The sequence below is a fragment of the Phaenicophaeus curvirostris genome, chromosome 5 (assembly GCF_032191515.1).
Source record: "Phaenicophaeus curvirostris isolate KB17595 chromosome 5, BPBGC_Pcur_1.0, whole genome shotgun sequence".
Taxonomy (NCBI): domain Eukaryota; kingdom Metazoa; phylum Chordata; class Aves; order Cuculiformes; family Cuculidae; genus Phaenicophaeus; species Phaenicophaeus curvirostris.
In genome coordinates this window covers 5886266-5912530 of record NC_091396.1, presented here as the reverse complement: position 1 = coordinate 5912530, position 26265 = coordinate 5886266, and the positions used below count along the sequence as shown (strand labels likewise).

The 26265-nt window shown below is 38.7% G+C and overlaps 1 protein-coding gene across 1 annotated transcript in view; it reads right to left on the bottom strand.

Moving 5' to 3' along the window:
• The window catches only part of GAS2 (growth arrest specific 2), a 97181-nt gene extending 87741 nt beyond the window's left edge, over positions 1–9440 (bottom strand). Inside the window, exon 1 of the mRNA XM_069856986.1 lies at positions 9420–9440. The gene's annotated coding sequence lies outside the window, so the exon portion shown is untranslated. The remainder of the gene's footprint in view (positions 1–9419) is intronic.
• Between the last annotated feature and the right edge of the window lie 16825 nt (positions 9441–26265).

The following is a 26265-nucleotide window of genomic DNA, read 5'->3' as shown; positions in this document are numbered from 1 at the left end:
ACGAGTTGAGACACTTTCTTGTCTGTAGCCTGCTGAAAGCCCAGTCACACCAAGTAGCAGTCACAAGGTCTACAGGTGGCACTGGACAGGCATTAAGTGGGGCTGGGAGGTGCCTACTGTCTCCCAGCTGGTCCACAGCTACTGAGTTTACTTGTGCCAGCTGGCTTCAGCTAATCATAGAATCATAGAAATCACACTGCAAACACTGTTTCATTCTGTCCTTTGCATGCCTTTCAAGCCAGGTAAAAGCTAATAGTGACTAAAAACAACAATGAAAAAGAACAATTTGTTATACTACTCCGTTGTGGTCTGGAATAATAACAGTAAAACCAATTCCTTTGCCAAAAAGAGGGAAATGTTTACTGAATGTAAAAAGCAATTGCCTTTCCATAAAATCATGCTGTAACTGGCATTTCCAAATACATGAAATGCTGTTTGGGATATCTTAATGCTTATATTAAAACACTCCAGCAGTTTTTAACCATACCCTAGGTAACTAAACTCATTGTTCACAAAAACACATGCTTAAGTTCTTGTTCAGAGTACCTTACCCCAAATCCTTAAGTTCAACTTGCCCTTGAGATAGGCTCAGCTTTCACTATGAATATACTTCTTACTTAAATTAGATATTTTTTTCAGTTAAACTAGACATTAAAAAATACTTTATTCCCTTGTATAAACAGATATTTCCAAATTATCAGTAGATTTTACATTTTTCTAGCAACAAAAAAAATCCTTAAGTATCAAAGTCCCCTTGAAAGAAGAGGAGTTCAAGATGGGCTTAAGTACGTCATTTAAGCACGGTTTGAAAACTGACTTTGTAGAAAAATGTCAGCTTGGATTTATGGCTTCCTGGCTGATTAAATCTAAATCATACTTGTTCTTCTGGAGTGATGTGCAAAGGAGTGGAGAGGGAACTAGGACATTAGCTGTGCAAAAACCAACCTATGACTACCAAAAGACATGCCTTTGGACTAGATAATACTAACAGCTAAGGAGTTACACTGACAATATATTTAAAGTTGCTCTAAATCCTTCAGAACCATGCAATTTGGTGCTTCAAGCTTCAGTTTGGACAGATGGAAACAGAGGCAAGACAGGTAACTGTCACCACCTTCTCTTCTAAGTCTCTTCTAAGACTATATGGAAAAAACTGAAGTATAAATAACTCTGCTACATACTTTCTTTCCAGAAAAAAAAGCCTTAAAATATTTTTTGACTGATTACTGGATTCTACAAACTCCATTGATGGCATGAGAATTGGAACTGAAACTTGTTTACTGTCTCGAATCACTTGTGAAATGACATTGTTAAGAAGTTAATAAAAAACTGTCATTTGTGAAAGGTGACTTCACATACAATAGATAAATAAAGCAAATTAAAAATATATCATTTTTTTCATCAGATTTTCAGTTTATTAACACCTATATATCTAAATATTTAGGAAACAAAACCCTGCAATTTGTTTATTTTGATATATAGCCTGGAAAAATACATCTGAAAAACGAAGCACCACTGTACTAAAGGAACCAGTTAGGCACTGCACCTCTTCAGCAGAAGTAATTTCAAAGATGCTTTGAGAAGTAGGTGACCCCTGGAGGTCCCTTCCAACCTAAATTATTCTGTAATTTTACATTTCAAGGTTGCACACAGGGTCTACCCTGCTAGCAGTATAACACAGGACCCACACACTGAGCTGGTTGTGTTACCAGAAAAACTACGGAGACGACATCCTTCTCTTTTACCTCAGGAAGGGCTTCCCTAAATTACCACTTCCAAGAGCACTTATATGAAGCGTCTTATGACACTTGAACCTAATAAACAACCAACAACATGATGCTGTGCCTGACAGCCTGCCAGATACGATACAGGCTGCTGCCACTGGTGGGGCTGCAGTATCTCCAAGGTCTGAAAGTTGCATTTCTTGAAGACTACAAGGAAAAAAAAAAAAAAAAGGAGAGAGAAGGCTTCTAGAGAAGCTACACAGAGGCAGTTTGGGTTTCCTCATCAGTCTATGAAACAAGCACTGCAGTCTGTTTACGCTTCCAACTGATCTCTGTGGAGATGTAGATCAGAGAATTCAGGGATTTGTGATATTGCTTCAGTTTGGCTCTACAATCCAGGGCTGCCTTTTAACGTACTTCATACTGACCTACCTCTTGCTTCATAAACCTCAGCAACCAGGCTGTTTAAAGGCCTCAAGGAACCTATGAGCCTCACTGAATGAAGGAAAAAGTGGGAGAACAAATAGTGGAGGATGCGTGTGTGCTTGTTTGGTAGTAACTGTGGTGGTAAGAAGAGAAAAGATGCAGAGACAAGAAGGGTGTTAGGAGTTTAAGGTTGTTCTAATAGGACACAAGCTCTCAGAATAGGAAACTAGGAAAGATCTGCAAAGGCAGATAAACAGGTGACTGAACATCTAATAGCTAAAAATGATTCAGGCATCTCTATACCGGGGCTAGTTCTTGAAATAGTAGCCCTGAATTAACAAGAATGCATGGGTTAATATGTGAAGCAGGCATGCAAATGAGGATTGCAGAATGAGCAAGTTATTTCTGATTAAGTCTATCCATTGAAAAGACACTTAAAGAATCACAAACAACCCAACATTACCTCTGAGTAACTTTACTTTAGGAAATGAAATTAACTTTCCCCTTCCTCCCTACTTCTCTGAAAACCTACCATACACTTGAGAACAACAGTTTCTTACTAGAATCAAAGCATCAAAATTCTTACCTTAGCTTTTCTAAAAATAAAAATTAAACAAAAAAAAGTCAGCCTTCAGGGAGCAGTGTGTAATTTATTACCTGTAGCTCCTATCACAGATTCTGCAAGTGATATTGTGGGTCAGTTATCAAACAGCAAGCATCAAAAGGCATTAAACTCTTAATTATTTATGCAAACACTGACCACTACTGAATTAAGAAGTCGAACTTAAGCCTTCAGTACTGAAGTACCTAAGCTTCATTAAAACATTCATCTACTTCATCAATTGTAATAGCCCATACATTAACTATTAAAACTTCATCACATATTGGCTGAGACCTGTGCAGAAGCTGAACTGAAGTGAAGGCGACAATAGTTACATCCTGAGCTCCTAAAAGACCCCTTTGAAGATTTTACCTGCAGTAAAGCCCAGGCTCTTGATTCTTTGCTCATATAACATCAACTCATCTCCTTAAAATGACAACACATTTTCTGGTGAGCTACAGGAAAGTTTATTGACAATTTAGTAGTGAGGAATTTGCTTAGGGAATGCGATAAACTTGCTACATAGATAGACAGTAGCCTTGAAGGATACATCACCACAGCTGAGGCCTCTTTGGCTCCAAATATTTCATCCTTTCATTTTGGCAGACATGAAGTATGAACAAAGTAGCCAAAAAATACTGTTTTTCCTAATCTCACTACTTTCTAACAGCAACATCAAATCATCATATATACTGCTTTTTAAAACTAGCCAATACAAACTTGTCAAACATTTTATAGCATGTTACATTGCTCTATAAACTGTTGTGGCTGATGCAAGATACGCACGAGCATTTCCAAAACTTACCTCTAAACACTTTGTTCCCCAAAAAGCAAGTTCTTCCCCCAACTATTCTGAATGCAGACAAGTAAAGGTCTATAACTAGGTTTCATTCTGTTTTGATACAGGTCATATTTATGCAGCACAGCCTTTTATTCCACCTTTCTCAATAAGAGCACAACATCTCAAATTCTTAGACTTATTGTCTAGCTGAAGAATTCAGTGTGGGATCATTTACAGTACACCCAGTGACATGTAACAAATTCAAAACACTGAGAGGTTATATTTCTCTCTCCTTGCTTCTACCAAACAGCGAGTTTTTATTCTGCGTTACAGTAGTACATTTAGTTTTCTGTGTATTGTAGCTCACTCCTTGTATTTTGCCAGCAGTGTAACTTACTCCACCTGCTGATTGCTGTCAGTGATCATCAGGAGAAAGCAATGAGAATCAAACAAGTAATCTTCTGTAAATCTGTTGGCTTTTGTTGGGGTTGACCGGTAGATAAAAAGGATTCAAGAATGATATACTTTGTACTCAAGACACACAGGGAAAAACTGTTTAATCCAGAAAGTAAAACTGCCTGCACAATTAAGCGCTCACAACTGCAGATCTCTGGATTCAATTCCATTTCCTATTCCAACCACCTTCCTTCCCTGTAAAACTGTGATAATAGTACTCTTCAATCAAAAACAAGTAAAAACAGGAGGATAAAAAATATTCTATGTAGTAAAAACGTATATATAAAAGTATGCATGTATGTACAGATACACATACATGGAAAATACACATGCTCCATCCTGTGAATTCATCATACAAGCCAGTAAGTTTTTACTCCAAACTACCCATCCAGTTCTAGCAAATATACATAACGGCTTATTTGGAGTAGCTGCTGGCTATGCAGCACTCGCTGCATTACATGAGTTTTGCTGCCACTTCAGCCTTATTCCTAATTATAACATGCGCACTTGTTCTCAAACAAAAGGAGGCTTGAACCACTCTTATTAACTTGCTCCTAGATACAATCCTTCCAGGTCAGGGATGAAGTCTTGTTGAATTACTTGCTCTTTATGACTTGGTTTAAGAATTAATATAGAAATTAAGTATCTTGCAAAACAAGGAGGGGGTATTATTTTATTTGTATTCAGTTAGAAAAGAATAGAAAGTTGTTATAAGTCTCTGTCGAGGTAGAAAAACAATTATAAAGCAAATACAGAAGCATGTTTAGAGATCAATCAAATCACCTTTGATGTGAAGGTCTTACACGATGTCCCCTTTGCACCAGACCAGCTTGGCTGTGACACTAGGCAACAGACATCTGGTTTGGCCCACCCAGGCACTACTGCCTGGCAGGGAAGCTAATCGACTGGCTCTGCTCAGTTGGCAGCCAAACCAGAGTCATCCAGGACTGAAGATTTGCATGTATGCCAATTCAGTAGCCTAGCTGCTCTACAAAGCTGGAACAACTGGAACAGATGATGGCATAACTCTGCCTTGGACACTGGGTTCAAAGACCGTGTCTCATAAAAATCTTCATAGAATTAAATATGCAGGCTTTAAGCCTGCGAAATGAGGTCTCTTGTAATATGACTGAGTGAGCACATTAGCTATCAGTTGCACAAGAAACATCATGCACACAACTGTGCAACAGCTTTACCATCAATGGCAGAGAAAGCAGACAGCAACTTAGACAAGAGCAGCAATAGTTTTCTCTGAAGGTATTGGAACTTGAGCACTAGACTGCACATTGGCTTTGACAGAGGGGTATCGGCTATAAACGCAGACAATCTCCTGCTGTCTGTGAAGGTAATGCTATTGGAAAGCAGCCATCCTGGAAAGAGAGGAGACAGAGGATCAAAAGCCAGAACGGAGCTCATGAGTATCTGGCAAGGGTCTCTGCTGGATCTCCCTGCTAGTTCTAATCACCTCAAGCAGATGGAAAAGAACAGAACTTTTGAAACTTTGCTGGAGTTTAAGTGGGCTGTGAGAAGCACTCACTCACTGTAACTGCAAGTTGGGTGAAAACGACCTTCAATGAAAGATTCAATATTCATCGACAGATTAAGTTGCAGCAACAAGTTGTGCATTTGCGCAAGCAGAAATGATTTTGCCCACAATTTGGGACCCATAGTTGAAATCACCGCTTTCACATAAGCCAGTGGCATTTTTACATCCACAGCACCTCCAAGCATAAATCCATTCACATTTGAAAACTGATTGCAGTTTTCCTGCCTCAGTGTTGGCACATTTTTCAGATTTGGGGAGTATACAGTTAGTCCACACACTAAAGGATGCTCTTTTTTTTCCACCCCTCACCCACATATGTATATATGTGTATACACACACATACATGCAGAAAGGGGAGAACAAAAAGATATATGAATGTCTTCCTCTGAGAGCCACAGAGGTAACTAACAGTCTCTGTAATTGATAACTTTAATGTCAGGAAATTGTTCCCTATGGCGAGATCTGCTAGACAGTGGAATAATTTCCCCAAGTGGAACCACAAAAGCTCCCCTACTTGAAATCCTTAAAATGGAGTAAAAGAAGCAGTAAGAAAACACAGAGAGACCTTCCACTTGCTGGTAGATGTCCCTCAGTCCATCTGTACCACCTGCTATTTCCAGTTTACTACAGCACAGTAATCACTCATTTTGCTGTTTTACAGATGTAAAACCAAACACAATCACTTGTCAAGCAATTCTGCTACTACATCACATAGGTCCTCTTCCAGAGCTGTTACAGAGCCTTCCCTTCTGAAAGGAACAACAGGTCATTCTCATCTGCATCATCCTAAATATATATATTTGGAATATTACTTTTCTCACTAACATAAGCAAGCAGATAAAGCATAAGCTTACAAATGCAGCAAGCATGTCTTGTAAGGAAATTCAATTTTTCTAGTTATTTTATTATCCTTATAAACTATACCACAACCAATTTAGCCCAAGGTTTCTGGAGCTTTCCCAGATTAACTTGGAGCATACTGTAAATGTTAGGAGCAGGGGGAGGGGCACCAGAGGGGAACCACCATCTGAAACTCATTAATCAATTAGAATTTTTAAGGGCTTACATCAAAATGTGATCTACACTGATAAAGTAAACTTTAATCACAAGAAGCCTTTGTCCTTCATGTTATGAATATACGTGTTACAAACGTGTGCACTTCGAGCAGGGGATAGAGAGCCTGGCACAACAGCTCACCGATAATTTAGACCTGTAAGGCCCTTGGTCTGAGGCCAGACCAAAACGAAGTTAACCACACTTAAAAAAATCTGCGTTAATCATTGGAAGCTTAGACATTTTCAGGACTATGCCTAGTAGAAACATTTTTGTTGCCTTGTCTCCTCCATCAAAAGGAAAGCAAAAAGTCCTCCGCACATAGACCAAAACAAAACTTTAGGAATGTTCAACATCTACTTGCTCAGAAAATTATAACTTCTGCAAACTAAGCCCAATTCCTAACACAGTCCAGAAACTTCCAAGTTGACTTCTCTTTGCCTGGTTCTTAGTCTATGTTTTTCTGCTTGTTTAAGCAAAATAGCCATTAAAAATTGGTGCAAAAGAAGCTTCAACCTGCACCAGCTAGAAAAAGAAATACATATTTAAACTGACACATTGGATCTTATAAGGAGTATAAGCATCTCTCTTGCTGCAAGTACACTACGCTTACAGTATTACAAGCTCAATCATCAGCTTTGCTTTAAATTACAAAGTTCCATTTCCAAATCCTGTCCTGAAACTACTGTGAGGTGTAAAGCGGAGTCAAAGAGGGACTTTGGATAGTAAGTGTGCCAATTTAAACAAGACTGTGGGCAAAATAAATAAACTGATGAAATAAGTTTGCAGCCTAAAGTCAATACAAGCTAGAAACTTGAGGATAGTACTGGCTCTTCCACACCTCACCACCTCCATCTAGGTTTGGTTGTGGTTCCAAAGAGGGAACCACGGCATGATGCTGATCGGGTGCCCTATGGTACCACAAGATGCAAATTTAGAAACATCAGCTAATTTTGTACTAAATCACAATCCACATCACAAGCCCATCATAAAACCATTACACTTGGCACAGCACCTACTCCCCAGTGAAGAAACCATTCATAACTTAACGTACATACTGAAGAATATGTTTCTTGTTCATTTTTAACTTCAAGGTAATGTCAGAAGTGTGCTGGACAGGCACTGGGGCGCCTGGAATGCATCCTTTGTGCGGCTCCAGGAGTCACAGAATCATAGAATCATAGAATCACCAGGTTGGAAAAGACCCACTGGATCATCGAGTCCAACCATTCCTATCAAGTCCTTCTTCCCTAGAAGCATGCAAAGCCTGTAGAGCCAGCTGACTGCACACCACTGCAGCAGGATGCTGAGAGCAATCCTAGATAAGGATTGCAGACATCAGAAAAAAAATTTTCATGGAAAGGATTATCGGACACTGGCAGAGGCTGCTGAGGGAGGTGGTTGAGTCCCCATTCCTGGAGGTGTTTAAAAGATGGGTGGACGAGGTGCTGAGGGGCATGGTTTAGTGATTGATAGAATGGTTGGACTCAATGATCCCGAGGGTCTTTTCCAACCTAGTGATTTTGTAAGGAGGTCCGCAACCTACGTTTCTTATGAGTAACACACTAGTGAAGAAACAGAGCCCTCTTAAAGTCAGCATCTGCCCTTCTGAGATTTGAATGGTTGGACTCGATGATCCGGTGGGTCTCTTCCAACCTGGTTATTCTATGATTCTATGAATCTAGGCTGCAGGCTGAAGAAGAAAGCAAGAACCTTGCAGGAGGGCACCAGAGGGGCCTCATCCCTCCTGCCATAGCCTCGGGCGTTCAAATTTCCCCCTGCAAACCGACACAACCTGCCCTCCTCCTCGCACAAGCCGCAAACCAAGGCTACGCGGAGCAGCCGATGGAGGCGGGGAACGCGCAGGGCGAGCAGGAGCCACCCGCAAGAGGAGCCCAAATCCTCCCCTCGCTCCCCGAGGACGATTCCTCCCACCTGCCCTCCCCGGGCTCCCCGCAGCCGCCCTCCCTCCCCCCGGCTCTCACCGGGACGCGTCCGTCCTCCGCTCGGGGCCCCTCCGCGGCAAAGCTGCGCTAACGACTTTGCCATGAGCGCTGGAAAGCGCCGCTCCCGGCTCTGCCCCCCCGGGGCAGGACCGAGCGCAGCCGCGGGATGCTCGGGGCGGCCCCGTGGGAACCGCGCGTGGGGCTCCCGCGCCCACCCGCGCACCGGCTCGTGCCGCGGAGCTGCCGAACTCCACAGGCGGACAGAGAAAGCCGGGGACAGGGGGTGGAAACTGAAAGAAAATCCTCCCGCACAAACCCCCGCCGCCAGAAAGAAGCCGCCCCCGCAACGCGGTGCCAGCCGCTTCCCCGGCTGCGGGGGGCGCGGAAACAAAAGGCTCCGCAGCGCGGAGACGAGCGAATCTCACCTCCCCGCTTCGCCCCCCCCCGGGCCCTCGCTCTTTAAACTCGAGGGCAGCCGGCGAGACGCGCCGAACACCCTCAGTTTAAAGGAGCCCGGGCCGCCAGGCTCCGCGGCGAGACCCGCAGGGCTGCCCCCGGCTCCCAGGGAAGGGCAGGGAGGCAGATCGGGGTCCCCGGGACGAACAGGGAGGCAGATCGGGGTCCCCGGGACGGGCAGGCAGCTCAGATGGGGCTCCCCTCGGACGAGCAGGGCTCCCCCCGCCTGCACTCACCGCCCCCGCAGCCGCCGTCCCCGCGCTGAGCTGAGCAGCCGCGCCGCCTCTCCTCATACTTCTGTCCGCTCCTCTCCGCGCTCTCCTTGGGAAACCCTTCCTCTTTTTTTTTTTTTTTTTTTTCTCCCCACCTCCCCTCCGAAACCGATTTCCTACACCAGTCCGCACAGCCTGAACGGAAGTTTAATACTTACTTTTTTTCAGAGGGACGGCAAACGCAGTTCACACTGATTTACCCTTGAAATGCTGAGATATTGTATTACAGCCCTTGGCAGCGAGTTGGTGCTTGGGTCCATTTCTCTTTTATTATTCCCTTTCCAAGACTCCTGATTCTGGAGGAGAAAAAAATAGGAGAAGGGAAAATTCCACATCCAAGATAAAACTTTTTTTTTTCTCTAATAGGACTCAGTGCCTCTGGGACTGTTTAACACTTAATAGGACCTCTTTTAGTTGCCACATTTCATTTTTTTTTCTTTTTTTGTTTGTTTATTTTTCTACTGGCAAAAGGACCATAATTCCAGCTTTATATCTTTTAGACCTCTGCTTTACCCAAAATAATTTCATGCTACCTTGCAGTCTATTTTGAACAAAAAAAAAAAAAAGTATGCTTCTCATAAATTAATCATTCTTATATTGCACTTTTAAAAGAGTGATGGGTAGTTTTACTTGTTCCTGGATGTCTCTGCTTGGTTTACCAGGCTAACTCTTACTATGCCTTTATTTCGGTTATTTCATTCTCGACTTCTTGCATTTTTTTAACACTTCAACATTTTGTTGAATGCCAGAGATAACCTTCTCCAATTGTTGTTTATTCACATATTCCCCCGCACAGAGAAGCCCCTTTGGTGAATTCAATAGCGGGAAACAGATGTTCAGACTTCTGCTTCTCTTAATGCATGGATGTAGATTGTCCTGTTGAGTTTCCTAATGGTATCACGTTATCACTCTCCATAAGAGTGCTCCAGTTGAACAGCACACTAATTTTTTTCTTTCACAGTGTATGTTCACTTAATTAAATTGTTCTAGCTAAAGCACAGTATGTATGATTATACTGAAAGAATTGGTTTAACCTGATTGCTGAAAAACACATCAAGTTGACCCCTATTTTTTATTTACATTCATTTCTTTGTACTCTGATCTGCTGGGAAAACTTGATTTGCACAATTAATGCTGGGCTATTTCTCAATAATTGCACTGTAAGCAAATTCCTGTTCTCTGAATAGCAGATGTTCATTTCTAGCCAATCAGAATACCCTCATCTTTCACTATTTATTGCATTCATGTACTCATATTTGCTGTTCTGATGGACTATTAACTGTTGTGATGAGTGTTATTTAAATGAGAGCATTTCATCAGCATGCTGATTTATATAACTATGATGAACTCTAGTCATGTACTGTGTGAGTAAGGGCACAGATTTAAACTCCTAGTTTTGTTCTGGTTAGCAAAATTTGGATGCTCTTGGGCATGACTGCTTACTTTCACTTTTTCAATTTCTTGGTCAAAAGCAAAAGATGAAGAAAAAAAGCACTCAAGTATCCTAGAAGCACACTGGGGTGGAACGGATGGTGGGTTGATGAGGAGAGTCCTGTATGCACCTAATTATCTTCTATGAGAAGATAAATTCTGTTAAGGTGTCCTCTACTTTTAAAAGTCCTGCTACTTAATAGAAAAGTTGGGAAAAATCCCCTATACAGCAGTTACATCTCCACTAAAAGCTTCTCGGGGTTCACGTGCACTCTTAAGTTACAAGATTCCTATTAAGTTCAGGAGCAACTCTGAACAGGGAGTTAAGCTGAGGCTTTTCCAGACATCATGCAATAAATCTTGTGTATGCATTTACATATGTACCAGTGGGAAGAGCAGACAAAGCAGTTGTAAGATTTTGAAGCCAAAATCGTTTGTGCACTCCTTGGTATGGTCAGTTAGTACCAAAGAATGATCTAGCATCAGTAGAAGAGTATGCATGCATAGACACACTATCTACATGAAACATGTACTACCTTGTTATTATTTCAGTCATTAATTTCTTACCATCACTTCATAAAGAATTGATAGTAGACTAGCAAAATGCAACACCCAGTACAACAGTTAAGAAAACAAAACCGAAGGTTAGATCAAATCTTACTCAAGCAAGACTGAGTGGAACACAGTGCCAAGTATGCATCTGAAATGTACATTATATAAACGCTGTGGAAGTTTCAGTAGTGACACCACAGTTATGAATGCTCTGAGATTAACACTTCAAGCAAGACAACAACTTTTCTGTTTCATGCTTAAACAATAGTATTTGATTTTCAAACTTAACACAATAGCTTCAGAAGCATGATACAAATATATTTTCTATATCCGGTTATTTCAATAACATCCTTGCTAACCTTTGTAGAGGAAATACACAAAAGTTTCCTCATGAAATGCTAAAATTTTCTTCTCTATTCCTCTGTATAAACAATCTTAGCTCCCCACACTTTCAACTTCCACTGTCCACTTGTTCTGAAAATATTTTTGCTGCAGTCTACTTCCTAACAGATAATAGGATGAGCAGGCATATACATAAATGAGGATTTGAAGACAGGCATCAGATGGAGAAGAGAGAAAGGGAAGAATGACTTAAAGTGTCTGAGGAAGATAAAGCTTGTTTGGAAGTTATGTGCATATGCAGGAAGCCTGCTCAAAATTATTACCGTAACTAGAACAAAATGGTTCTACACATAGTCATTTAGATAATTTTAACAGTAGGAAGGGAATGTTGACTCTCAAGAGACATAAGATGTGTATAGTTGGCTGAGATACAGCAAATTCTGTCTAAAGTTGTCATAAGCATTTATGATTTGGGACAAAAATTCAGGATAAAAGATTCTGAAATATTTATTCTAACGGTGCACATTGTAAATCTTGATGCATAGATAATTAGAAATTAAATTCTGGAGGACAAGATCAGCAGAGATGATCACAATGGTCCATATTAATCCATGAAGTTCCTCAGCCTTTTTCTAAACCTGTTTCATCATGCCCTTCTCTCGTGACTGGCAGATGCTGTATCCTTCTGTGGCATTAGCAGGATTTTCTTAAGGTGCCTTGCAGGTCACTTACAAATAGGGAGAGAAGATAACCTAGATTAAAGGGTTCCAATGCACAGAGTGCTAAAGGAGCAGTCACTAAATGTGAGGAAGAAAAGGGACCAGGAGAAGGGGAATGTAGAGAGGACATTGAAGTTCTTGGTGGGCAGAAGAGAGACACAAACATCTTGCTTGGCATCTCATGCTTTCCTGGTGTTTTTCCAAATACTCTGTCTTCAGTGGGTAATTAATGTCACAACTGACCAGTATAATATCAGTTAAACATAACAAATACAATGTAATTTGTGACTGGCGTCCCAATTCTATATCAACTCTCCAAGTACATACAGCCATCAAAAAGGACAGACCTTGGTTAGCTAAGAGGATGGAGATGGGAGAGAGCAACTGAAATGAATAGCAGAAATGGTGAATAAAAGGTATATTGAGTAGAGAATGTCATACCTGTTGATTTTCTTGCTGTTTGCAACTTAAGGAACTACACAATTAAACTATTTAACTGAAAACTAAGCAAGTTTGGAACGCTTTAAAACAATTATTCCATTCTCTTCTTTCTTTCAGTATATGTCACAGAAGTTAAGATTAAAAAGATGTGGAGTCAGCCAATAAAACTGCTGATACTTGACTTGGGTCATCTTGCTAAAATATGAGAACTTTATGGACCATCTACAAGGAGCACAGAACACGTTTCACAAATGACCTAGCATTGTCCCAGTATTATAGTACTTATTTTGCAAAAAGATTTCCATGTCTTCCTTGACTTCTACTAAAGGCAGAGTAGTCAGCAGCTCTACAGGCCTGTCATCAGTTAAGTATAACCTTGTGGAACTCACTGAAATGTTTTGCACTGACCAGTGGCAGATACCTCCTAATTTTACAATTTTGCCAAAGCAGTTGGAATATAATATATAAATCCTAGTTAAAATATCGTCCTGTGTTTGGCAGTTTGAAGCATATGTAGAGAAAGGCATGCTGTAAATTAACTCCATCCTCTGATAATTCAGTTTAATGCACACAATGATTTTGCAATTGATTGAACTCTTATCGAATCTGCAGTGGAATATCCATTTTAAAGCTCTATTAATAAAATGCAAACAATTCCTTCACCATAAAAGTACTATGTTTTGTCCCTATGTCTTATAAACTTTGTGTGCAAGAAATTTATTTTCTGTTCATATAATGATACATGAATTAAAATAATTACAGTTTTTATTAAACTGTTTTGTTTCTAATCTTAAAAATGTCTACTTCTAATCTTTTAGACTAATCTTCATTGGTGTCAGGAAAAACACCTGGACCCAGTAACAGACAGTTTTCTATTATCATATACCTGAATTGATGGACTGTCCACCAGCATGTAGAGACTGCTCAGAAGCTACAGGTACGTGCATCACTGGGACAGACACGGAATATTCACCATTGGCACAATCCTGATTTATACAGAAATCTATTTTTTGGCTGATTGTTGTAATAGCTTATTTATGGATACAGAACACCCAGTATTTTTCTTGGCATGTCAACTGCGGTTGACACAATGATTAGTAGGTCAAAGTCTATGTTCTATTTGGCAATGAAAGTGTAATAATCTGCCTCTAAACAAACCAGTGCCTTAAACATTAACAAGGCTTCCAGTACTTAAAAGGGGCCTACAGGAAGGCTAGGGAAGGGGTTCTTTATAAGGGAATGCAGGGCTAGGATGAGGGCTAAGGGTTTTAAGCTGAAAGAGAAGAGATTTAGATTGGATATTAGGAAGAAATTTTTTACTGTGAGGGTGGTGAGGCACTGGCACAGGTTGCCCAGAGAAGTCGTGGCTGCCCCATCCCTGGAGGTGTTCAAGGCCAGGCCGGATGAGGCTTTGAGCAACCTGGTCCAGTGGGAGGTGTCTCTACCCGTGGCATGAGGCATGGAACTGGATGGTCTTTAAGGTCCTTTCCAACCCAAATCATTCTGTGATTCAGGCTGATTGTTACGATTACTTTTTTCTTAAACATGTAGCTCTCAGATACTACATTGGTAAAGATCATATAAATGTCTATGTAATTTAGATAGGCATCATAACACCTACCTTCCTTCTTGAAGTGAAATCAAGGACACAATTAGAACTCAAAGTCACCTAATTCTACCTCATACAGCACTGCCATCTCCAGCAGACAATATAGCAATTGGAAGTGACTTGGGAGGCAATATAGCAACTGAAACTAACCCAAAGTCCTGTCAGAACTATCCAAAATGTGAATGAAGTGATGTGAAAATATATATTTGATCTCTCATCCTGTTTCTTATATTTTACAATGAAAGCCCCATATTTTGTAGTTGGTTTCTATTTGGGATGGACAAGTCACTAAAATAAGGTGCTATCTCAGGTCACATAGAAGCATTAGATTTTAACTACCAGCAGCACAAGAACAGCGATGAGAAAAAGAGGATCTAAGAATGCCAACAGCTACCACAGCAACATAGTCTTCTTGTATCAGAAGCATCCTAGAATACTTTTATCAGCTGCTTCCTGCATAGTAGCTGACTCAAAATACGCAAACTAATTTTCACAGGGATTAACAGATAAACACTGTGCTTCGGGAAGAAATTTTCAAACAGTCCAGATGTGTATGTCACAGTTTATTCAAAGTAACAAATTTTCCAGACCAAGAATACCAGAAGACCAATTCATTATTCAAGAACTCAAAAATTCTTTTCAATAGAAAATGTTCTAACAGAATAGTGACATCTGACCACCTGCAACCCCCTTGGCTGGTCAAAATCCATCCTTCTTTTTTTGTTTGCCTTTCAACGTCTTTCTCCTCTGGACACATACCTACGTTTCTCTTAAAACTATTAATATTCTTTGCTTTTATTTCCCTTTCATTAACTTACTCCCTTTGTTGTTGGATTATGTATGAAAATATTTTGTTGCTTCTATTTATAGTAAAACAGGGTCCCATTCTGTCCCTATTGTTACCCACAGTGAAAATCCCTTTAACGTTAATGAAATCAGATGAGCCCTTTTTTTGTATCTACTTTATAAGAACTAAATTATCAGCAGTTAGTCCTATGGACTCATCTCAAAGTCTTCATAACTTCATCATATCCACATAGATACTTTACTACACCACTCCAGTCCATACTTCTCAGAGACATTATCATAATATTTTACTGAGTGGGGAAAAGTGTATTTCAATGGTCTAGTTAGCGATCTGATCTCTCTAAATAAAAATGCTACACTCATCCCAGAAGCAAATATGTGGCATACAGAGGTTATCTCTGTACAGGCCTATGTGAGACAAATAAGTCTTCCTTTTCTAATGGCTATCTAGTGAAATAGCAGCAATTTCATGGAGCTACTCTAGCCTAGTCACTGGAACAACTTCTGGAATCCCATTTAGGATCCTGTTTCCATATGAAAGCCCCATAAAGCAGCAGATTCTTTGGCTACCTCACAAGTTCAGTTCTACTTTCCTCACATTGCTCTGTTCATGTAGTAAAAACTTGCAGATAATTAATTCTCCTCCATTTGAAGTGATGAGAGCTCACAAAACATGGAATTTATAACAAACCTGCCTTCATAACAACAAACTTTAAATGCAAGTGCAATGCAAAGGAAGAGAAATAGGCTGGTCTTTATAGGCAAAAATTAGGTGCTCACTTAGGTTTGTGTGAGTTTGATTTTCTTTTCACACTACGTTCATAGTTCTCACAGCCTTCATCCTGCTCTTCCTGACACTCATTTTCAGCATTTATTCCTCAGCCCTACACTTTCTTCATCAACTTTTCAAGTTAATTTTCCTCAGAAGCTGTTGTTGAGATACTACTTCTGTTGCTATTTTCTTTTTTTTTCTCCAGCTGCTCAGTTCAAACAGTCAGTCTTTTTACCTTAGGGAATGCTTTGACTCCAGCATTCCTTTTTCATTCTTCTATTAAAGTGGCATCATTGAAGCATTCCTAATGGAAAGAGCACCATTCCCTCTGCGCTGTAGTACATTGCCAAATGAAACAGGGGGAATGCCAACTTATTTAATGAGTATAAGTTATTCCTGTCTCATGGGGGTTAGGAGATTCAGTTCCTTTTCCCAGCCCCACAAATATATCTGTTGTATGAGTTTGGTCAAATCACTTTTTACCTCAGTTTTCCCATCTGTAAAATAGGCATATTCATGAAAACTTTCTCTTGTAAAGTAGTCTGACAGTAGTGGACAGCAAGAAATATATAAAAATGGACTTGATTTATTAATTCAATTTATAGAAGAGTCCTGCACTTATTTCCCTTCTTAGTCTTTCCTTCTTCCTTATCCTGCAAACCATGTATCTGGTAATATGTTATTAGAGAAGGGAAGTAAGGCAGTTTGGGAATAATCTTGGCTCTGGTAATCACTTGCTATCATAACAAAACAAGAAATCTGTGTGTGATTTGGGGAAAGTTAGTTAATCTTCCAGATGCTTCAGACCTCCAATCTACACCGTGATTATGGAGTTTGTCTCATGCTGCTTGTGAGGTAAGAGATGCCTATTAAACATTTAATGTCACAGACTGGGGATTCAACAGAAATGATAAATATTACTTTATTGAACACATTACCTCTTTTGCAAGCATTCTTCTTGCTGTGAAGATGTTGCTCAATTGCAGAATCATCTCTGTGACATTCTTCATGTAAGGGCACGTTGTGGAATGACAGTTTCCTTCAGGAGAATCTTCTTAGTTCACAGCATTACTATGTGAAATGTGTTAAGAGTATAGCAAATTGCTGACAGAAGACTAGCATTAATATTTTTAGTTTGTTTCTTTCAGATCAAAAAATGCATTTGTAATTATGTACATTTTTATTATCATTTAGGAGGTTATTATTTTGCATAAATTTTACTTCAGCACTAGCAATCCACAGATCGTCCTTGTTTAGTTTATGTTTCTCTTCACTGGGATTGATTCTTTATCCTTGCCATTAACCATACCGGTGTTAAAATAAGGAGAGGAAGGAGTTGGTTTTGTTCAACAGGTTTCCTGTTCAGAATAAGAGCAAAGCATCACTGCCGAGTGTACACTTCTGGTTTTCCTTTAGGGAGGAGCCTGACATCTCTCTGTTTATGCTGTAGCCTGTGCCTTGGGCATGTTTTCCTAATTGGGGCTGGCTGAAACTGTTCTGCTTTCATGCTGCCTGTCATAGGCTGAATTACAAACAATGGTGAGACTGGTTACCCAGCTCCCTTCATTAATGACATATGTTGCTGAAACGCATTCAGAGAATTTGAGTAAGATCAAATTTCAGACTAACCTTGAAACCAGATGCCCAAAACCAATAATGAGGAGTGAAAGCTATTGATAGAAAGCTGGTTTCTTAGCTTGTGAACATTATAGCTATGCTTGCAAATAAGACCAGGGTCAGAACTACAGCATTAAAAATTATTCTTTTTGATCTTTTAATTTAGTGTGTTGTTTTTCTTCATTTGTAACAAGTCCAGGCAAAGAGCCCACAAAATTATTAAATCAAGAAATAATTCAACAAACGTGAGAAAAAAATCACTTGTACAGAATATTGTAGGCCTGATGGGTGAGAACTAGGAACAAAGTAGACCAAACAACTCAGACTGATTATTTAGATCATTTATCTGGAAGACATGATAACATGAGATACTTGGATGCTAGTAATTCCATATGGAATTAGCTGCCAAGTACTGTACTGTCTATCTGTGGCTCTCAGACTTCATTCAGTAAAAAACAAGATGGGAAAGACAGTAATTTACATACTTCAGTCTTAGTATATGCAAGTGCTAGGGTCTAAATCTGTCACAGGGACAACAAAAGTAAACAAAAAATATGTAGTGCTCTACAAAGACATAACTGGTGATGCACATTTTATGCTGTAACATACACCAAGTCTTAGTGGACTTGGACATAGATAAAAATCATACCTTTCTTTAGGGTAACTTTACTTTTTATTACTCTAATAATAAAAAATAGATTATGAACCTACTAATAAATATGGTAGCTTAAGTAGAGCAGGTAATCATATTTCATATCCTACAAATTCACCAGCTGCTTCTTCATGAAATGCTATAAAAGCCAGAAATCAGGAGAAACACCAATGAAGCAGAGAGATTTATGCTACTGTGGAGCAAGTACAAAGAATTCCAGGCCAAGATGTGTATTTTTTTATTTATTTATTTTTCTAAAAGTTTGGAATATCGGTCCTTGAAAAAATACTGAAAAATAAAATAAAATCTAACAAAGACTCCTCATTTTACAAAGTTCCACTAAACAGTCCCCAGGGATTCAGGACAATTCTATGGATTTTGCTGAATATGGCAGTGATTGGTGTAAAGACCAGTTAAAACTGAATGGTTATATTCAGAGAGCTGTTAATAACTGGGACATTGAATCACTTTGGGGACAAATTTAATGGAAAATCCATGACAAATCTGATGGATTAAACTTCTGTTTATGTCTGTAAATAGTACAACTGTAGGAATGCTCAGAACAGGACTGAAGTCACTGTTTGCAATTTACTAATTAAAAACAACAATTAAAAATAAAAAATATTAGAAATAACATCCGTATTGTTATTTTTGACCAAGATCTTTGCATTTCCCACCAAGCTAGTTTAGCTAATTCAAATTACTTGAGATAGTGATGCCTTAGCTATGGCAGAAATGTACGCAGAAGGCATCTATGTGCGCGACAAATAATCCAGAACCCAATGTGCTGTGTATAACTTGGAACTTTATATGTTTAGTATGAAGCCTAAATGCACACGTTGAAATCATTCCCATGAGAAAACTTTACAAAAACTGTTAAAGAAAAGGACTTGGAAACCAGGAAGAACAAAATGCTGTTGGAAACTGTTATATATTCAGAGAAACAAACAACAAAATAATTTGAGGTAAGCAAAAGAATACGTAAACATTTTCCATTTGGACATCAAACCATGCTAAGCCTACTGCCTGAGGAACCATTTCATTTTACCAGGCAGTGTCTACATTTCCAGTTCCTCCTCTTCTCCAGTTCTTCCTCTTCTTCAGCAAGAATAAGGGTAATTTTGAACCAGGCCATATCTTGTCAACAGGTCACGGACTGACAAAACCCTTGCTTCTTTTCCAAGTCTTTTAAAAAGAGCAAGTCAGGGAAGAGCAGTTCAAATCAGTGAACATCCATTTAAAACAATAAAAGGCCCTTCAAAATATTTCAATGGAATTGCCTTACTCAAAGTCAAACCTCCCAGGCAAATATCTGCTTAGAGTACAAATTTGTTGAGGTTAAAGTAACCCTCCTTCTTCAACAGTTACTCCAGAATTACAATGCTTTATTTTTTTTAACAAATTTTTCATTCTTTTAATCTTAAAAATAATTTCATTTTAAAATGTTCATTTAAAAGTTAAGTCAAAATCATTAAACAAAACATACGGAGTTTATCTAACCTAGCATTTTGATTTATCCTGTCATTTGATTTGACAATTTCATTCCACAGGAAATTCTAACCCCTCATTCATAGTGAAATCACTGCTTGATAGCAAAGACTACCCAAGAAAACAAAAGCAAATTTAATTTTGGTATTAAAAAGCTATTTAAATTATTCACCTGGAAATGTTGTAGACTATCCCCTTGGATAAGTCATTTTGGTATGATAGTTTATCTATCCACTAGGACTGCAGTATTTAGGCAAGTTACACTCAGATTGTAAGCAGTTAAATTTCCCAAGTAATGCTGCAGTTATGACTGTTACCAGCTGCACAAGATGCTTTTACTAGATGAATGAGTATCCCTAACTGGGACACAAGCATCTCTGTTAATATACAAATTTTCAAGAGCTCTTAAGACCCTTAGGCATCTGGTTCCCATTGACTTGCTGTTGTGGCAAGGTGCCTAACTCCCTTAGGTGTTTTTGAACAGTCAATCATAGGCAAGTTTTGTCTGGAAGACTTGATCCATATTGTCTCTTTTCTAAGATCTATAAGAGCCAACTCTTTCTACAAAAAGGAGGAACCAATTCCAGCCCTCAAGGGTCAGAAGTGATCAATTAACAGAACTTTACACTCTTTCTAATGAGCATCAGCATTTCTGAGAAAGAAAAACATATACAAACAATAATTTTCCATTGTTTCGTGAGTGTCATTTTCTTTATGCAGAGTATAAAACTCCAGTACATTCATTAGAGAGTAATAATCCTTGATGTAGCTACAGATGTATTTCTGTCAAATTAAACGAAGCTATTGTAAAAAATCAAGAAACATGAGGATGTTTGCAGCAGTGTTTTCAACTAAGAATAGTGTATTTGCTGTTTTCCTTAGAACAAATCTAAATAATGTGAATTTGATTATTTCAATGCTTAGAACTGGATGATTGTTATCTTCTTCTTACCAAAAATGGGACCTTTAATAAAGCAAATCTCTCTCTTAGTCTTTTTCCTTAATTCTAAGAATTAGTTTTCACCCATCACCTTCTTGCCATCCACAGGTATGAACTACATAGCAATTTTTTTCTGCTGGCTTTAAAGTTTAAACAAGCATTCTACTGCTATAAAGTCATCTCTGCTTTTTTTTTAAAAAAAAAAAAACAAATCTCATTCTTCTCTGCAAGTACAATTTGTTGTTTTACCACTGCTACTTTCCCATTTTATTGAGAAATCTAATGGCAATGTCTCAGGGTCAGCTATGAACTAGCATATGCTAATGCATATATTACTGTATTGTGATGCTTTTTGGATGTACATAACAGCTCCAGCTTTCACCATTATACAATTACTTAAGTGTGGTTCAGCTCTGGATGAAGAACCAAGTCAAACAACCAGAATAACATGGAATTAATATGAAATGCACAAAGCCTAACTGTTGCAGAAAGCTAGTACCAGATCAAAATATTTTGGTTTCTGGGCATTTTTGCTAATTAAATACAAGTATTTTCTGTAAAATGTGGGGAAAAACAATTCTTCTTGAAGAACACCATTAAGTTCAAAAATCTGAACCTAAGAAAGTTTAAGTCTGTGTTTGTTTGGCCTGCCCTTTCCGCAGCAAATATCATTATCAGGACAGTGTGACAGTTATGGTAGAGGTTTCTGTGATGTAAGAAACTTAAAATAAGGAAGGTCCTGTCAAAACCTGCCAGAGGCATTTTCCAGAGACAAGCACACAACTCGTTATTAACATGCAGCCTTCAATGGAAACTGAAATTGTTTTACTAAACTACTGGTCCTATAAGCATCGGTATCAGTTTTAATGATTCACTTTCAGAGTATGCTGAGTATATAGATGACAGAAACTAGTATGCCTTTATACGTGTTCAGATAAATAAACAAACAAAAAACCTTTACACTGTTCTTAAATAGGAAGTAAAATCCCTTCTGAGATTTTCATTAACATTTGCCTGATAAAGCCATTTATGATTTTTTTCAGGGGATGTTTTTCCTGATATACTAAGATGGAGGAAAGTAGAATCTTTTAATCATTAATGAGATTAACATGTAACCCCCCATTCACTTAAGTAATGATTCTTACCATTCCGCTCTCCTGCATTTGCTTCATAATGAAAAGGACGTTAATATGGAAAACTGAATTCCTTTGTAAATATTAACCAATGAGCTTCTTAGCAAAGACTGAAAAAAAATTTATGTATATATTCTGTGGTTTCCATTTCCTTGGCTTTATTGTTTTTATGTAAATTCTCCCAGGACATTTCAGGTTATATGTCTGGAAACCCCAGCCATCCAGCAGAGGAAAGGCTGAGAGAATAATGAGAAATGTGCTGGAAGAATTCACATAAAAGCTTTGGAGACAAGAAAATGGAAACAACAGATACTTAAAAGCCTTATTGCTCAAAAGAAGCAATGTCTGTCCAGCATGTGCATGTATGTGTATTAATGTAGCTGTCTCTGTATACACAGACATGTAGCATTCATAAAGACACTGTACAGAGCTATGAAGGAGCAATATTAGCGTATGTGATAATTTAAGATGTACTCAGGATATTATGGCAATGAAAGTGAAAAATCCAAGTGACTTATGTTACTAGAACCCAGACATACGTATAAATAGCTCTATACATAGTTGCCTTGCATTAAGCTTTATATATCTTTTTAAGTGAAAACTATAACCAATTCCAACATGAAAGTGTATTTATAAGGTCTCCCTGTACTCTTGTGAATGACAGAAATTTAACTGTCATGGAAACACACAGAATCTATGAGTAGGAAAGAATTTTTAGATGCAATTTTTAAATGCAGATTTCCCCCCAATAGTTTTAAATACACTGCATTTTTAAATACTATCCCCATGATGCTAGACTAAGCTTAGTCCTTGGTATGGTTGACTTCATACAAGTACCACAGCATTGTATATCAAAATTGCAAACCTTTAGCCATAGCCAGTGTTTTATGACTAAGGCTTTATGGAATACTATTTTCAGAGGGTTCTGATAAGATGGTCTCTGAAACAGACAGCCCTTTAGGACAGTTATGTACACATACCCTAAGAAGGGGAGATGGGTTCAAACTGCCTCAGAAGCATGAATTTGCGCACCTGAGCCTATAATAAAAGTATGTAATGTAAGTAACTAAGAATTTTCATGGCTCACTGGAAAAGAAGCCTGGAAAAAGGCATGTAGACAAATACTCTATCAGTACATGCTGTGATCTATCAAAACTACTGCCACAAAAGACAGCAAACGAATCCACTCTAAAAGCTATCATAGACCATGGCAAGTGATCAAAGCATGCAGCTTAATACCTTACCGCTCATCAGCTGAGCAACATTAACTGGCTGCAAGCATGCTTTTATCCCACAGTACAAGTAAGCTAAAATGCATTAGCTCAACCTTAAAGCAAAACTAGTTGTAGTTAGTACACACTTAACAACTGCAACTGGTTTTGGAGCGCACACATGATCATTTTATGTGGCTCACTGGGTGAGAAGGAGTTTCGCGAGTGCATAGTAACTTCACCACTTCTTATTCACAGTCAGAAAAAGGTGACAGAGTTTGCCACTCAATTTTGCTTGCTTTTATGCCTAGAATACTGAAGAGCTACACCCAAGTTTAGTAGCTTTGCTAGTATAGTCCTGACTTATAGTATCAGAATCTGAAATGGAGCTAGGCAGCAAAATGTTTAGTTTCCTAAAAATTCAGTTTTGTAATAGCCACACGCCAGCAAAATTACTAACTGGAGTGGTTATTTTTAGCTTATCTCACTAATGGCACACATTATATATAGCACTCTTTCAACACATAGACTTTCAATCAATTTTCACTCTAGTGCATTATACCACTGCTGTTTTGTCATTGGCATCAATTACTCAAACCACAGGTCTAATTTCACAAATGGGCATTGCTATTAATGCACCCATACACTACAATCAGTATATGCAGGACTTACCAAGCAATCCTAACTGGAGCATTGCACAAAAACGTTTTGGGGGAAATGCCTCTGCAGAGAGATATGCCATTTGTGCAGTTTGAGACTCAAGCTGAGGTACAAATTAGTAGGTTCAATACCTTTATTATGCAATTTGGTCTGTTCTCATTCCAAAACCCCAACACAGCCTGGTTAAGTTTTGAGATACGAGAGATTACATTGACAAAAAAAATTCTAAGGACTTCACCAGTGGTTATGGAAGGAGTGACATAGTCTGCCAGGTACTAGCCTGATAAATAACCTCACTTTTCTGCAGTGTTTGCTGCAGAAATAGCAAGAATGGTGCATGAGTTCAGACTCATCAATAAACATAAGTTACTATACAATGTGTTGCAACCTTACACCTTGCATGCAATCTAAGGAAGCTAAACAAACCTCCCTACAGTTAAAAAACAAACAATAATGCCAGAAATATAGAAGATGATCATACACCTCTCTCTCTTTGTAATTTGAAATAACCTCTCCTACCTAAGGAGAGACCGTTTTGGAGTTTTATAATGCTAGGTATACTGAGTAAACAGAGCAGGAGAAATAATACAACTGTGTTACAGCCAATATGATCTCCAAGAGGAAGGAAAATACAACAGTGGAATCCAGACTTCTGGCTAGTTTGACCAATTTGCTTCAAAACTGATATCCCCTGCCAGGGTAAAAATTACTGGCTCCATAAACAGAGTAAAGAAACTCACTAGTTCCATAAAATTTCACGTGACTCTCTTACTTGACTTCTCCACTTAGATAAAACAGTACAGTAATTCATACAAAATGCAGGGCTTGTGAAACTGCTTTGCAGTGCTTCACTGAAAAGTAGGCAAGTTTTCAGGCAGCTGTGGAAATGTCTTCCCAGATTCCATACCTAACAAATTTTTCTTGCTCAACAACATTCTTTGCCATGCGTCTTATCAATCAAAAGCTGTAATGGAGAAACATTTACTACAGATTAACACAACAGTAGATCAACAACCTCAAAAACTCTTTTCCTATTTTAATGCTCATTTAGGAGATTAAAATAAAAGATAGGCTTTAATGGGAAAAAAAAATAATAAAAACACTGTGAACCAAAACCCACAACACAAGAAACACCGGCTATCCCTGTCTGCAGTATCATAGATACTTGGAAGAGGCATGTAGCAAAGACCTTAAATGATCTGATGTGTTGCAATGTTAATTGTGTACTCTAGCCTGTCATACAAGAAATGCCCTCTTATCTCTTCTGTCATTTTTCTTCTTTGAATCAGACAAAACTAAGCGATTCCTTTTCAGGCTATGTAAGGAGTGATAATTCTTAAAAATAGTTGAAAAATACTACTTACATATACTTTCCCATCATCTACAGAAGTAAGCTCTATGCACTCACACCTGTAGCCTGTATGATCATCTTCTGTGGCTCATTTCTAGTTAGAAAAAAATGACAAAGAAACTGCATAGTTTATATGACATGAAATATACACCCCAATACAGCCTAAAACAGTATAAGAGACTAATACAAGAGTCATTAATAAGGGAAGGAGGCTGATACTAAACAACCAAAGACCTGCATGAGGCCCAAAGTGAACTTTTAGGGTTTTTTTTAAAAAGTAATTGAGCTAAGCATGAAAGCACCACCTTCCCCAGCTATCTGAAAATCCATTCCCTAATCTATTCCTCCCATCTCTGTGCTTTTACTGTATCTCCTGACACCGTGACCCAACCTTTCCCATCCCCTTCCCCAACATTAACTCTCTACCTCATCTCCTCAGTCTTTACGTGCTTACCTCATAAGTGTGTCTCCCCACTACCCCAGAGACATTCCTCAGCTAGAAAACCAACTCAGCATTGCACAGATATGGTTAAACAATGTCTACACAACTCAGAAGATAGCAACAGACTTAACACAGATCGACAGTAACTATAAAAATAACGGAAGCTTTGATACTTAGTAACCTTGTTGTTGATAGGAAGAGTCCTAGGCCTACTCATGACTTAGAACTAAGACTGATAACAGAAGAGAGAGAACTAGCACTTAAGACTTATAGGAAAATAATTCACATTAGAGAAAGAAACCATATTTTTTAAGTTTAATTTGATGACTATATGGCGCCAGCATCAGCAGATCAATCAACAGATAAATAGATTCCAGTCTTACAGTGGAAGATCCCAATATATGTTCTGAGGTTGGTCAAGCTCTCAAACAAAACTTGGAGTAGAAAGAGTGTTCTTTCCATGGTGAATATGGAAAAAGAATTACCATTTTTCAGGGCTATTGTAGTGTAACAATTTATTACATGAATCATAAGTGCCTCTGTGTTAACTCATTTCTTTCATTTGTTCCTTGAATTTATCATCTAATGCATTCACAGGATCATAGAATAATAGAATCGCTAGGTTGGAAAAGATCTTTGAGATCATCAAGTCCTACCATACCTGCCCACTAAATCAAAGCCCTAAGCACTTCATCTGCCCGTCTTTCAAATACCTCCAGGAATGGTGACTCAAACACCGCCCTGAGCAGCTTGTTCCAGTGCCTGGCAACCCTTCTGGTGAAGAAATTTTTCCTAATGACCAGTCTGAACCTCCCCTAGCACAACTTGAGGCCATTT